The 11,697-nt window shown below is 58.0% G+C and overlaps 1 pseudogene; it reads right to left on the bottom strand.

Moving 5' to 3' along the window:
• LOC139235272 (proteasome activator complex subunit 2-like) overlaps positions 1-11,442 on the bottom strand; it is a 59,209-nt pseudogene extending 47,767 nt beyond the window's left edge.
• Between the last annotated feature and the right edge of the window lie 255 nt (positions 11,443-11,697).

Here is an 11,697-nt window from a genome sequence, read left to right as displayed (position 1 = left end):
TCCCACACACACACACACACACACATACACATCCCACACACACACACACACACATACACATCCCACACACACACACACACACACACACACAGAATTAGCAAACAGAATTTGACACTGTCAGCAACATAAGGAGATATTCAGGCAAGTAACCAAAAGCTTGGTCAAAGAGTTGGGCTGGATATTTGGTTGTCTGACGCCTCAGTTAGAGGTCAGAGGTTAGCGTCTCGACCGAATATTCATTAGAGGCTCACTGAGGGCGCTAACCGCTCGCGCCCGGCTGGTCACGATCGCTGCGATCGTGACGTACACCTGGTGTGATGCCCACGCTCGCGCCCCAGTCGGTAAATTCGGTGCGCGTGCCTCATTGAGCACCCGCCAACAACACCATCTGGAAAAGCGGTCGGTACAGGCTTGCAGAGTCCGACTTGCAAATCCCCCGGGAGGACAGACGCACCAACGTTAGTGTCCTCGACCAGGCCAACATCCCCAGCATCGAAGCACTGACCACACACTCGACCAGCTCCGCTGGGCAGGGCCACATTGTCCGCATGGCCCCCCAGACACGAGACTCCCCAAAGCGAGCGCTCTACTCGGAACTCCCACACGGCAAGCGAGCCCCAGGTGGGCAGAGGAAACATTACAAGGGACCACCCTCAAAGCCTCCCTGATAAAGTGCAACATCCCCACCGACACCTGGGAGTCCCTGGGCCCAAAGACCAGTCCCGCCCCTAAGTGGAGGAAGTGCATCCGGGAGGGCGCTGAGCACCTCGAGTCTCGTCGCCGAGAGCGTGCAGAAAGCAAGCGCAGGCAGCGGAAGGAGCGTGCGGCAAACCAGTCCCACCCTCCCCTTCCCTCAACCACTGTCTGTCCCACCTGTGACAGGGACTGTGGTTCCTGTATTGGACTGTTCAGTCACCTGAGGACTCACTGTTAGAGTGGGAGCAAGTCTTCCTCGACTCCGAGGGACTGCCTCTGATGATGATGCAGAGCCGTTAACTGGGGGCTGTTTAAAGGGATGAGGAAACGCTTCCCTCGCGAGGTCACCGTCAGTGCAACGTTTACACACAGCGCGGTGCGTGAGCCAGTTTGCAGCACACACACACACACACACACACGCAAGAGTTCAGCTTGAAAACTTTAATGGGCGCATTACCACGCCGTGCCTTGAAGACTCGGCTTATCCCGGGATCTGATGCGGAGTTCCGTGCAGGCGCAATGGGTTCGCCAAATGTCCCGACCAAACTTTCATTGTCGTTCCCCCCCGCCCCAGCTCTGGTGGGCAACGCCCGAGTTATCGGCCGTCAGCTCTTCCGCCGATTCTGACACATTTCTGGGGGCAACTATTTCAAGGCGCTAAAATTACCGCTCTGCCCGGGTTAACGCCTCAAAATGGGCGGCAACGAATTTCCCTCCCGTGGAAACACGCCCCCATACTTCCTCCACACAATGCACACATATTTGACACCTTCACCACTGACCTCGGAGTAGATCTGCCCCCTGAACGTCTGCACCTGGGGAGAGAGCGGGAGAGGCATTATTACAACCAGCACCACACTTACAGTTCACTGCAGAGACACTGTGTCACTTATTGCCATCAGGTACAGGGGGTTAGATACAGAGTAAAGCTCCCTCTACACTGTCCCGTCAAACACTCCCAGGGCAGGTACAGCACGGGGTTAGATACAGAGTAAAGCTCCCTCTACACTGTCCCATCAAACACTCCCAGGGCAGGTACAGGGGGTTAGATACAGAGTAAAGCTCCCTCTACACTGTCCCGTCAAACACTCCCAGGGCAGGTACAGCATGGGGTTAGATACAGAGTAAAGCTCCCTCTGCACTGTCCCATCAAACACTCCCAGGGCAGGTACAGAGGGTTAGATACAGAGTAAAGCTCCCTCTACACTGTCCCATCAAACACTCCCAGGACAGTACAGCACGGGGTTAGATACAGAGTAAAGCTCCCTCTACACTGTCCCATCAAACACTCCCAGGGCAGGTACAGCACGGGTTAGATACAGAGTAAAGCTCCCTCTACACTGTCCCATCAAACACTCCCAGGGCAGGTACAGGGGGTTAGATACAGAGTAAAGCTCCCTCCACACTGTCCCATCAAACACTCCCAGGGCAGGTACAGGGGGTTAGATACAGAGTAAAGCTCCCTCTACACTGTCCCATCACACACTCCCAGGACAGGTACAGGGCGTTAGATACAGAGTAAAGCTCCCTCTACACTGTCCCATCAAACACTCCCAGGGCAGGTACAGGGGGTTAGATACAGAGTAAAGCTCCCTCTACACTGTCCCATCACACACTCCCAGGGCAGGTACAGCACGGGGTTAGATACAGAGTAAAGCTCCCTCTACACTGTCCCATCAAACACTCCCAGGGCAGGTACAGCATGGGGTTAGATACAGAGTAAAGCTCCCTCTGCACTGTCCCATCAAACACTCCCAGGGCAGGTACAGTACGGGGTTAGATACAGAGTAAAGCTCCCTCTACACTGTCCCATCAAACACTCCCAGGGCAGGTACAGGGGGTTAGATACAGAGTAAAGCTCCCTCTACACTGTCCCATCAAACACTCCCAGGGCAGGTACAGGGGGTCAGATACAGAGTAAAGCTCCCTCTACACTGTCCCATCAAACACTCCCAGGGCAGGTACAGGGGGTTAGATACAGAGTAAAGCTCTCTCTACACTGTCCCATCAAACACTCCCAGGACAGTACAGCACGGGGTTAGATACAGAGTAAAGCTCCCTCTACACTGTCCCATCAAACACTCCCAGGGCAGGTACAGCACGGGTTAGATACAGAGTAAAGCTCCCTCTACACTGTCCCATCAAACACTCCCAGGGCAGGTACAGGGGGTTAGATACAGAGTAAAGCTCCCTCCACACTGTCCCATCAAACACTCCCAGGGCAGGTACAGGGGGTTAGATACAGAGTAAAGCTCCCTCTACACTGTCCCATTAAACACTCCCAGGGCAGGTACAGCATGGGGTTAGATACAGAGTAAAGCTCCCTCTACACTGTCCCATCAAACACTCCCAGGACAGGTACAGGGGGTTAGATACAGAGTAAAGCTCCCTCTACACTGTCCCATCAAACACTCCCAGGGCAGGTACAGCATGGGGTTAGATACAGAGTAAAGCTCCCTCTGCACTGTCCCATCAAACACTCCCAGGGCAGGTACAGTACGGGGTTAGATACAGAGTAAAGCTCCCTCTACACTGTCCCATCAAACACTCCCAGGACAGGTGCAGCACGGGTTAGATACAGAGTAAAGCTCCCTCTACACTGTCCCATCAAACACTCCCAGGGCAGGTACAGCATGGGGTTAGATACAGAGTAAAGCTCCCTCTACACTGTCCCATCAAACACTCCCAGGGCAGGTATAGTACGGGGTTAGATACAGAGTAAAGCTCCCTCTGCACTGTCCCATCAAACACTCCCACGGCAGGTACAGCACGGGGTTAGATACAGAGTAAAGCTCCCTCTACACTGTCCCATCAAACACTCCCAGGGCAGGTACAGGGGGTTAGGTACAGAGTAAAGCTCCCTCTACTCTGTCCCATCAAACACTCCCAGGGCAGGTACAGGGGGTTAGATACAGAGTAAAGCTCCCTCTACACTGTCCCATCAAACACTCCCAGGACAGGTACAGCACGGGTTAGATACAGAGTAATGCTCCCTCTACACTGTCCCATCAAACACTCCCAGGGCAGGTACAGGGGGTTAGATACAGAGTAAAGCTCCCTCTACACTGTCCCATCAAACACTCCCAGGGCAGGTACAGCACGGGTTAGATACAGAGTAAAGCTCCCTCTACACTGTCCCATCAAACACTCCCAGGGCAGGTACAGCACGGGTTAGATACAGAGTAAAGCTCCCTCTACTCTGTCCCATCAAACACTCCCAGGGCAGGTACAGGGGGTTAGATACAGAGTAAAGCTCTCTCTACACTGTCCCATCAAACACTCCCAGGGCAGGTACAGGGGGTTAGATACAGAGTAAAGCTCCCTCCACACAGTCCCATCTCACACTCCCAGGGCAGGTACAGGGGGTTAGATACAGAGTAAAGCTCCCTCTGCACTGTCCCATCAAACACTCCCAGGGCAGGTACAGCATGGGGTTAGATACAGAGTAAAGCTCCCTCTGCACTGTCCCATCAAACACTCCCAGGGCAGGTACAGCATGGGGTTAGATACAGAGTAAAGCTCCCTCTACACTGTCCCATCAAACACTCCCAGGGCAGGTACAGCACGGGGTTAGATACAGAGTAAAGCTCCCTCTGCACTGTCCCATCAAACACTCCCAGGGCAGGTACAGCATGGGGTTAGATACAGAGTAAAGCTCCCTCTACACTGTCCCATCAAACACTCCCAGGGCAGGTACAGGGGGTTAGATACAGAGTAAAGCTCCCTCTACACTGTCCCATCAAACACTCCCAGGGCAGGTACAGCGGGTTAGATACAGAGTAAAACTCCCTCTGCACTGTCCCATCAAACACTCCCAGGGCAGGTACAGCACGGGGTTAGATACAGAGTAAAGCTCCCTCTACACTGTCCCATCAAACACTCCCAGGGCAGGTACAGGGGGTTAGATACAGAGTAAAGCTCCCTCTACACTGTCCCATCAAACACTCCCAGGGCAGGTACAGCGGGTTAGATACAGAGTAAAACTCCCTCTGCACTGTCCCATCAAACACTCCCAGGGCAGGTACAGCACGGGGTTAGATACAGAGTAAAGCTCCCTCTACACTGTCCCATCAAACACTCCCAGGGCAGGTACAGGGGGTTAGATACAGAGTAAAGCTCCCTCTACACTGTCCCATCAAACACTCCCAGGGCAGGTACAGTACGGGTTAGATACAGAGTAAAGCTCCCTCTACACTGTCCCATCAAACACTCCCAGGGCAGGTACAGCACGGGTTAGATACAGAGTAAAGCTCCCTCTACACTGTCCCATCAAACACTCCCAGGGCAGGTACAGCGGGTTAGATACAGAGTAAAGCTCCCTCTACACTGTCCCATCAAACACTCCCAGGGCAGGTACAGCACGGGTTAGATACAGAGTAAAGCTCCCTCTACACTGTCCCATCAAACACTCCCAGGGCAGGTACAGGGGGTTAGATACAGAGTAAAGCTCCCTCTACACTGTCCCATTAAACACTCCCAGGGCAGGTACAGCATGGGGTTAGATACAGAGTAAAGCTCCCTATACACTGTCCCATCAAACACTCCCAGGGCAGGTACAGGGGGTTAGATACAGAGTAAAGCTCCCTCTACACTGTCCCATTAAACACTCCCAGGGCAGGTACAGCATGGGGTTAGATACAGAGTAAAGCTCCCTCTATACTGTCCCATCAAACACTCCCAGGGCATGTACAGGGGGTTAGATACAGAGTAAAGCTCCCTCTACACTGTCCCATTAAACACTCCCAGGGCAGGTACAGCATGGGGTTAGATACAGAGTAAAGCTCCCTCTACACTGTCCCATCAAACACTCCCAGGGCAGGTACAGGGGGTTAGATACAGAGTAAAGCTCCCTCTACACTGTCCCATCAAACACTCCCAGGGCAGGTACAGGGGGTTAGATACAGAGTAAAGCTCCCTCTACACTGTCCCATCAAACACTCCCAGGGCAGGTACAGGGGTTTAGATACAGAGTAAAGCTCCCTCTACACTGTCCCATCAAACACTCCCAGGGCAGGTACAGCACGGGGTTAGATACAGAGTAAAGCTCCCTCTACACTGTCCCATCAAACACTCCCAGGGCAGGTACAGCACAGGTTAGATACAGAGTAAAGCTCCCTCTACACTGTCCCATCAAACACTCCCAGGGCAGGTACAGGGGGTTAGATACAGGGTGAAGTCCCGTCCCCATAGCTGTGTATGGAGAGGGCTGATCAGAGAGGCGCTGACCATAATTGTATCGAGGGAGTGAGATGGAGGGTCTGGCAGGCAGCAGGGCTGGGGAGGGAGCACGTGACGACCGGGGACTGGTTGCGGGAGGGGAGGTTCGGGGAGGGGGGTGAGAGGGGGAGGATCGGGGGGAGAGGCAGATGACATCAGAAGACCGGAGGTGCATGTGCGGGGCATTTTGGGATGGGAGTGAAGGCCAGAAAGGTGACCAGAGGTCTGGATCAAGGGTCGGGGGTCAGGGGTCAGAGGCTCCGTGGCCTGGGTCGGGGGTCGGAGGCCCCGTGGCCTGAGTCGTGGGTCGGGGGTCGGAGGCCCCGTGGACTGGGTCGGAGGTCAGAGGCCCCGTGCCTGGGTCGGAGGTCAGAGGCCCCGTGCCTGGGTCGGGGGTCGGAGGCCCCGTGGACTGGGTCGGAGGTCAGAGGCCCCGTGCCTGGGTCGGAGGTCAGAGGCCCCGTGGCCTGGGTCGGGGGTCTGGTGTCGGAGGCCCCGTGGCCTGGGTCGGGGGTCAGAGGCCCCGTGGCCTGGGTCGGGGGTCAGAGGCCCCGTGCCTGGGTCGGAGGTCAGAGGCCCCGTGGCCTGGGTCGGGGGTCTGGTGTCGGAGGCCCCGTGGCCTGGGTCGGGGGTCAGAGGCCCCGTGGCCTGGGTCGGGGGTCAGAGGCCCCGTGCCTGGGTCGGAGGTCAGAGGCCCCGTGGCCTGGGTCGGGGGTCGGGGGTCGGAGGCCCCGTGGCCTGGGTCGGGGGTCGGGGGCCCAGTGGCCTGGGTCGGGGGTCGGAGGCCCAGTGGCCTGGGTCGGGGGTCGGAGGCCCCGTGGCCTGGGTCAGGGGTCGGAGGCCCCGTGGCCTGGGTCAGGGGTCGGAGGCCCCGTGGCCTGGGTCGGGGGTCAGAGGCCCCGTGGCCTGGGTCGGGGGTCGGAGGCCCCGTGTGCCTGGGTCGGGGGTCGGAGGCCCCGTGGCCTGGGTCAGGGGTCAGAGGCCCCGTGGCCTGGGTCGGGGGTCGGAGGCCCAGTGGGCCTGGGTCGGGGGTCAGAGGCCCCGTGGGCCTGGGTCGGGGGTCAGAGGCCCCGTGGCCTGGGTCGGGGGTCAGAGGCCCCGTGTGCCTGGGTCGGGGGTCGGAGGCCCCGTGGCCTGGGTCGGGGGTCAGAGGCCCAGTGGGCCTGGGTCGGGGGTCGGAGGCCCAGTGGGCCTGGGTCGGGGGTCAGAGGCCCCCTGGGCCTGGGTCGGGGGTCAGAGACCCCGTGGCCTGGGTCGGGGGTCAGAGGCCCCGTGTGCCTGGGTCGGGGGTCGAAGGCCCCGTGTGCCTGCGTCGGGGGTCGGAGGCCCCGTGGGCCTGGGTCGGGGGTCAGAGGCCCAGTGGCCTGGGTCAGGGGTCGGGGGTTGGAGGCCCCGTGGCCTGGGTCGGGGGTCAGAGGCCCCGTGGGCCTGGGTCGGGGGTCGCGGATCGCGAGAGATGGTCTCGGCCGGGACCCTAGATGCAGGAGGTCGATGTAAAGACACTCACCTCCCGGTTACGGCAACACTTGTCTTCCATTACCTGACGGGCTGCACTGGGCCTGACAAACCCGCACAGATTTAAAATGGTGGTCAAATCTGAGGCGGGGCAGCCTGATTATAACATTTAAAAGGCAGCCCTGCCTCAGGGGAGTCGGTTCGCTGACCTGCCGTCTCCCCTGTCCTGTCTCCGTTAAAACCAGAAATGGGCTTAACGTGTTAGCTTCCCGCCCGACCCTGGCCAAACCCCCAGCCCCCGTTCGGTGGGGGTTCAAATTAGCCCTCATTGATTGCAGAGGTGCAACAGCAACTTGTATTTAGATAGCGCCTTTCACATCCCTAGGTGCTTCACAGGAGTGTTATGAGATTAAAGATTTGACCCCGAGACCCATACGGAGAAATTAGGGGCAGGTGACCAAAAGCTGGGTCAGAGAGGTGGGTTTTAAGGAGCGTGAAGGAGGAGAGAGAGGTAGAGAGGTGGAGAGGTTTAGGGAGGGAGTTCCAGAGCTTGGGGCCCAGGCAACAGAAGGCACGGCCACCGATGGTGGAGCGATTATAATCAGGGATGGTCAGGGGGGCAGAATTAGAGGAGCGCAGAGTGTCGGGATCCAGAGGACACAGATTTTAGGTGATTGGTAAAAGAACTCAAAAGGTGACAGGGGGTAATTTTTAAAACCCAGACGCGCTGCGTGCTGTTGTGAACCGGCAATGCGCTGCCTGAACTGCTGCAGGTTAAATCAGGCCTTGGGCGGAGGCACGGATCGAGAGGACAGGGTCAGCAGGAGGGGAAGAGACAGCGGGCCTGTGGGCTGCTGCCCAGGCTGGGCTGCCATTGGTACTGAGGCCCACACACAGAGCAGTAAGCTCCCATCACCCTGCCTCTGTGTTGACTGCAAAGCCAGTGGCTCAGTGGGCCGCACTCTCGCCTCTGGGTCAGGAGGTCGTGGGTTCCAGTCCCACTCCAGAGACTCGAGCACATTAACCCAGGCTGACACTCCCAGTGCAGTGCTGAGGGAGCCCCCGCACTGTCGGAGGGGCAGTGCTGAGGGAGCCCCGCACTGTCGGAGGTGCAGTGCTGAGGGAGTGCCGCACTGTCGGAGGGGCAGTACTGAGGGAGCCCCGCACTGTCGGAGGGGCAGTGCTGAGGGAGCCCCGCACTGTCGGAGGGGCAGTGCTGAGGGAGCCCCGCACTGTCGGAGGTGCAGTGCTGAGGGAGTGCCGCACTGTCGGAGGGGCAGTACTGAGGGAGCCCCGCACTGTCGGAGGGGCAGTACTGAGGGAGTGCCGCACTGTCGGAGGGGCAGTGCTGAGGGAGTGCCGCACTGTCGGAGGGGCAGTACTGAGGGAGCCCCGCACTGTCGGAGGGGCAGTGCTGAGGGAGCCCCGCACTGTCGGAGGGGCAGTACTGAGGGAGTGCCGCACTGTCGGAGGGGCAGTGCTGAGGGAGCCCCGCACTGTCGGAGGGGCAGTACTGAGGGAGCCCCGCACTGTCGGAGGGGCAGTACTGAGGGAGCCACGCACTGTCGGAGGGGCAGTGCTGAGGGAGCCCCGCACTGTCGGAGGGGCAGTACTGAGGGAGCGCCACACTGTCGGAGGGGCAGTGCTGAGGGAGCGCCGCACTGTCGGAGGGGCAGTACTGAGGGAGTGCCGCACTGTCGGAGGGGCAGTGCTGAGGGAGCCCCGCACTGTCGGAGGGGCAGTACTGAGGGAGTGCCGCACTGTCGGAGGTGCCGTCTTTCGGATGAGACGTTAAACCGAGGCCCCGTCTGCTCTCTCGGGTGGATGTAAAAGATCCCGGGGCCACTATTTCGATGAAGAGCAGGGGGAGTTATCCCCGGGGTCCTGGGGCCAATATTTATCCCTCCACCAACGTAATCACCACAGATGATGATCACATTGCTGTCTGTGGGAGCTTGCTGTGTGCAATTTGGCTGTATACTTTACAACAATGACTGCACCCCAAAAGTACTTCATTGGCTGTGAAGTGCTTTGAGACGTCCGGTGGTGGTGAAAGGCGCTACATAAATGGCCAGGCTTTGTCACTGGGTGAGCCGGCCCTCGCTGGGTGTTCGGGAGGCTGTGTTGAGCCCTGAGCCCCACACACACACACACACAGAGCAGGTCGTGCGTGGCAGGTTTCGAGATCACGGTGAGATGCTGGCTCGGCTCCAAGGCCATGACTCAGGCTTTCACGAGGCCCGAAATCACATCTCAAAAAAAACAATCACCCACCCGCAACCCTGGAACAAGCCAACACCTCCCCGCCCCCCCCGCCAACCGCCAATGGGTCAGCCCGATCGGCTGAGCCTCACAGTCCGGGGTACGGGGGGGGGGGGAGGGGGGGAAACCTGGACCCTTCTTGTTCGCTGTGGAGCTCAGAGGTGGAGACATTATCGGGAAACAGAGAGGGACGGCTGGTGGGAGCAACGCGCCAGGTCTCCCACATCCACAACTTTCTCAGGACCTGAATATCTGGAACAGGCTCGAGGGGCTGAATGGCCTCCTCCTGTTCCTGTGTAACAGGCTCGAGGGGCTGAATGGCCTCCTCCTGTTCCTAATGTAACAGGCTCGAGGGGCTGAATGGCCTCTTCCTGTTCCTGTGTAACAGGCTCAAGGGGCTGAATGGCCTCCTCCTGTTCCTAATGTAACAGGCTCGAGGGGCTGAATGGCCTCCTCCTGTTCCTAATGTAACAGGCTTGAGGGGCTGAATGGCCTCCTCCTGTTCCTAATGTAACAGGCTCGAGGGGCTGAATGGCCTCCTCCTGTTCCTAATGTAACAGGCTTGAGGGGCTGAATGGCCTCCTCCTGTTCCTGTGTAACAGGCTCAAGGGGCTGAATGGCCTCCTCCTGTTCCTGTGTAACAGGCTCGAGGGGCTGAACGGCCTCCTCCTGTTCCTGTGTAACAGGCTCGAGGGGCTGAATGGGCCTCCTCCTGTTCCTAATGTAACAGGCTCGAGGGGCTGAATGGCCTCCTCCTGTTCCTGTGTAACAGGCTTGAGGGGCTGAATGGCCTCCTCCTGTTCCTAATGTAACAGGCTCAAGGGGCTGAATGGCCTCCTCCTGTTCCTAATGTAACAGGCTCGAGGGGCTGAATGGCCTTCTCCTGTTCCTGTGTAACAGGCTCGAGGGGCTGAATGGCCTCCTCCTGTTCCTAATGTAACAGGCTTGAGGGGCTGAATGGCCTTCTCCTGTTCCTGTGTAACAGGCTCAAGGGGCTGAATGGCCTCCTCCTGTTCCTAATGTAACAGGCCCGAGGGGCTGAATGGCCTCCTCCTGTTCCTAATGTAACAGGCTCGAGGGGCTGAATGGCCTCCTCCTGTTCCTGTGTAACAGGCTCGAGGGGCTGAACGGCCTCCTCCTGTTCCTGTGTAACAGGCTCGAGGGGCTGAATGGCCTCTCAGACTTACCCATCACCCTCTCCTCAATCTCCCTCACTCACCCCTCGCGACCCATCGCTCCCTCCCCTCTCCCTCTCCCTCTCCGTCTCTCTCTCTCTCTCTCTCTCCACCCCCCCTCTAGTTCTGCGTCCCCCCCCCCCCATGTTGTTTATTCCCCCCCCCCACATTATTTGGCTACCTCCTCTCTGTCTACTTTCTGTTTCTATCTCCACGTCCCATCTTGCTTTCTGCGTCTCTACATTTCTCTTTCTGACTGTTTCGCGCTCAATCTCTCTCTCTCTCTCCCCCTTGTCTCTCTCTCTCTCAGCATCGTCACCCTCTCTCCCGTTACCTCTATCTCTCCTTTTCTCTTTCTCTCCTTTCTTTCCCTCCCTCTCTCTCTCTCTCTCTCTCTCTCTCGCCGCTGTTACCTTCCCCTCCTGGATATTGCCATGGCTCTCACTCGCACCCTTACCTTCTCCTGGTTTGTATTCTTCACCTTCAGGACCACAGCCATTGCCCCGTGCAGTACTGGGATCTTGCTGTTCAAACGGACCCACACACTCAGCCCCGACTCCCGACTAAGCGACAGACTCAAACTCCCCTCTCAAACGCTTTCACTTTCTGTAACAAGATCTGCCTTCCCTGGCAGTGCCGATTGGTTTGCTATCTGCCTGCCACTCTCCGCTCTAGGGACTGTCAACAAATCTCCCCCACACACCCTCTCCCCCCCTCCGCCCCCCCCCCCCTTAGAGTCTGAGAATTTGCCAGCGGTCTGGAGGGAGCTCAGTTGAGGTACTTCGAAACCAGGGCCAGTCCGTCCCCTTCCAGCGATTTTTAAATTCTCCACCTCACGTTCATGGCCCTCGCTCCCTCCCTATCTCTGTAATCTCCTCCAGCCCCACAACCC

This window comes from Pristiophorus japonicus, chromosome 23, assembly GCF_044704955.1.
Source record: "Pristiophorus japonicus isolate sPriJap1 chromosome 23, sPriJap1.hap1, whole genome shotgun sequence".
Taxonomy (NCBI): domain Eukaryota; kingdom Metazoa; phylum Chordata; class Chondrichthyes; family Pristiophoridae; genus Pristiophorus; species Pristiophorus japonicus.
The sequence above is the reverse complement of the archived record's forward strand: the minus strand, read 5'-3'. Positions and strand labels throughout refer to the sequence as shown.